The sequence below is a fragment of the Trichechus manatus genome, unplaced genomic scaffold, assembly GCF_000243295.1.
Source record: "Trichechus manatus latirostris isolate Lorelei unplaced genomic scaffold, TriManLat1.0 scaffold00004, whole genome shotgun sequence".
In the NCBI taxonomy this organism is placed as follows: domain Eukaryota; kingdom Metazoa; phylum Chordata; class Mammalia; order Sirenia; family Trichechidae; genus Trichechus; species Trichechus manatus.
Genome location: NW_004443940.1, coordinates 30,212,025 through 30,215,622, shown reverse-complemented (window position 1 = coordinate 30,215,622; position 3,598 = coordinate 30,212,025). Strand labels below are relative to the sequence as shown.

The 3,598-nt window shown below is 42.0% G+C and overlaps 1 protein-coding gene across 7 annotated transcripts in view; it reads left to right on the top strand.

Moving 5' to 3' along the window:
* The first annotated feature begins 128 nt into the window (after window positions 1-128).
* The window catches only part of MAP4K4 (mitogen-activated protein kinase kinase kinase kinase 4), a 230,808-nt gene continuing 227,338 nt past the window's right edge, over window positions 129-3,598 (top strand). For all 7 annotated transcript variants that reach the window (XM_023733938.1, XM_023733942.1, XM_023733939.1 and 4 more), the window contains exon 1: window positions 129-206. The gene's annotated coding sequence lies outside the window, so the exon portion shown is untranslated. The remainder of the gene's footprint in view (window positions 207-3,598) is intronic.

The following is a 3,598-nucleotide window of genomic DNA, read 5'->3' as shown; positions in this document are numbered from 1 at the left end:
GGACCAGCCCTCCGCGCGGGGACTGGCCTTGGGCGCGGGGACCGGCCGCGGGCGCAGCCGCTCTCTCCGCAGCCGACCCCGCGTCCTTTATTCCTTTTTGTTTCTTTTCAATTGTAATCCCTCCCCTCCTTCCTCTCCAGGATCCTGCTGGGATTTTTGAGCTGGTGGAAGTGGTTGGAAATGGCACCTATGGACAAGTCTATAAGGTCGGTGTGGGGCGCCTTCTTTGTTCCCCGGGTTATGTCGAAACTTCGCGTTGGGAGACGAGGAGAAGGGCGATAAACACGCTCTGACTTGTGGCCACGCCACTTGGCCGAAGTTCGCAAAGGGCTTTCGCCTCGCAGCCTCTCTGATTTTAAGCAGTTTATATTCAGATGGTATTCAGATTCTGTTCTGTCACATGAGGTCGCTATGAGTCGAAAATGGACTCGCCCACCCAACAACCACCACAACCGTATTCAGATTGGCCTTAAAGGACCTCGTTTCCTGGCCTTGACATAAGGAAATAAACTACACCCTCAGGCATGCACTTTTGTAATAAAGTGGAAAAACGTTTTTCATAAGACGAGCTTAATTTTTTGGTGTTTTTCTTCCCAAATCTGGCCTTCTGAATTTGGGTGTTAATTAAAATTCAGTAAAGGCAGGCCTTGCGTATGATTTCCTTAAATCACTCCCTTGGACTTCTTGGAAGTGGTCGTCAGGTTTCCTGGTTTGAAAGCTGGCCAGGTGCTCAAGGTGCGGAGTTTGATGCTAACTGGGACTCCTTTATAACGCTCGTCTGTCATACAGGCTACTGATGGATACATATTGTGGGGTAGTAGGAAGGGAAGTGTATTTGGGCTACAGGAGCAGGAAGAATTACAGTGTGAAGATTATAAAATCTGAATTCCAGTAATAACCTGTTTGACAGGTGTGCCATTGAAAGAGGGAGAGAGAGCTAGGGGTAAAGAGGATGCCCTGGTTTCATACCCATTCCAGGTCTTAATGTCTGTTTTGTGTAACCCCCCCTCCCCCCATCATCAATGCAGTGAACAAGTCTGGAGACTGTATTAGTCTGTGATGAGTAGCTGACACCTGTGTGACTAACAGTGTTGTTCATTTTGTTCAGTGTGCATTCTGAAGATTATGAAAGAGCTGTAGGGAATGGAGGAGCAGGGCCTTGAAAATATAAGACAGTAGAGTCTTCCTGTCCTGTTTTGTTTCTTAAGATTTTCTACAAGTTATCTGTAGTGGAGGAGTTTTCTGGCTGTTAGAGTGGGTGCAAAGTGGGGCTAGAAAATGCCTTAGGAAGCAAGGCTTTCTGGTTCGCCGGGAAGAGTTGTCATTGTCTCCTTAAAATGGGGGAGAGGGGGCTGGGAGACTGGGAAGCTGACCGTAGATGTCTTCTTAGGCCAGATGAAGTATGGATCCTATTGTGTCTTTTCTTCTTTATGACAGGGTTTGCCCTCGTTTTAAAGCCTGTCTCCAGCCCCAGCTTCCCCTGGCCTGGGTAGCATACAGGCTGGGGTCTGAACTTGAGTCAGTATTTTTGGGTGATCTCAAATGAATTAGCATGTGTTTTGTTGGTTAACTGTTGGGGCCTAGGCCAGATTTTTGAATTTGAAAGGGAGCCCTGTTAACTCAGGCTGCTAGGCTCAACTGAATTTGGAAGTGTTTGGAAAATTTTGGAGAAGATTGTGTTGCAACTCACTGAGTGGCCTGGTAACTGGCTTTGAAAGATACTCTCCCGAGCCCCAGTGTTTGCTTAAACACCAGCCAGTTTTTTTCTAACCCAGTTTTTCTGGCTAAAGCTCGGTGGTGAGTGTACTCCAAGTGAGGTGCCCAGAGCTTGTTTTTGACCTGGTTACACAGTGGTGGGATTGTTTGTATCTTATTCGGTCAGCATCTGTGGTAAGTGCAGTGAAATAAGCTGAAGGCATCAGTCAGCTTTTAAACTATAAGGAAAAAAATAAAAAAGAATTCGAGTGTTAACTGGTTGTAAGAGGTGGGAGCTCTTTATGGTAAGTTTGGACAAGGTCATTGTTAAGTTTTTCCCCTCCTCATTTCCTCTTTGCACCTTCCCCCCCACCCCCACTCATGCTAAAGCTTTTGAAGTAGTTTGCTGAGCACTGCCTTGGGAAGTATTTGGGATATCCCTAATGACACAGCTTGCTTTCTGACTACAAAGTCTGTACAGTGGAGGAGAAATTTTTGTAATTATGCAAACCTAAAGAATTAAGAAAAGAAATCTCTGCAATAGTGCCATACAATCCAGAACAAAATATTGTTTGGGATTTTGCTCACAAGCAGTTGCTTTTTTTTTTTTTTTTAAAATTCTTATAATGGAAATTTTCAAACATACACCAATAGAATAAAGCACCCAATTGAACAGTTGTCAGCACATGACTAATCTAGTTGCGTCTGTGTTCCTCCTCTCTGCCATTATCTTTTTTTTTTTTTAATTTTTTTTATTGTACTTTAGGTGAAGGTTTACAGAACAAATAGTTTCTCATTACACAGTCAGTACACATATTGTTTTATGACATTGGTTAACAACTCCACGACATGTCAATACTCTCCCTTCTCGACCTTGGAGGACCTTTTTTCTTTTTTGGTGAAAATATACATAGCCAAAGAAATGCCATTTCAGAAATTTCTACACGTACAATTCAGTGACATCGATTACGTTCTTCTAGTTGTGCTAGAGTAGTCAGTTATTTTTTAAAAAGAGTTCTCTGTAGAGGTGGGAGACATTAAACCAGATGGAATGATTAGACAGTCTCTTTATTAAAGGTACAAGGAACATTCATTTCTTTTAAATATATATTACTTATTTGCATAAAATAATACATATATATACTGTAGAAAAATCCAAAGCTGCAAGTCAACAACAATAATAAATTGTTAATGACACCTGGAGAGATTACCACAATAATATTTTGGAATCTAACCTTGCAACCATATAAGTGTAAAGAAAAGTTTGTAACAAAATGCTTAGTCAGAAAATCAGTTTGGAAATAACGTCTCCTGCCTTCCGAGGTCGAGGGTATGTTAGCCTCAGGTTCGTTGTTGGTAGGTGCCGTGGAGTTGGTTCTGACTCATAGTGACCTATGAGCCTTAGGTTTAAGGAACTAAAAAGAGAAGTTGCTAGGTGTGAGCTACTAGTGGGCAATCTGTAAATCCAACTGATGTGCTTGGAGGGTGAGTTTAGAGCCAGCCACTAAACTTAATGTCTGAGAAGGAGAGTAATTGGTATCAACTCTTTTTTTTTTTCATTGTACTTCAGGTGAAGGATTACAGAACAAACAGTTTCTCATGAAACAGGGGTACACATACTGTTTTATGACATTGGTTAACAACCCCACAACATGTCAACCCTCTAACTTCTCAACGTTTTTGTTTTTGGTGAAAATACGCATAGCCAAAGATACACCCTTTCAAAAATTTCTACATGCACAGTTCAGTGACATTGACTACGCTCTTAGTTGTGCTGCTATTCTCACTTAAGATGAAGGCTTACAGAACAAAGTAGTTTCTCATTTAACAGTTACTACACATGTTGCCCTATGACAATGGTTAACAATCTCACAACACATCAACAATATTCTTACTCAACCTT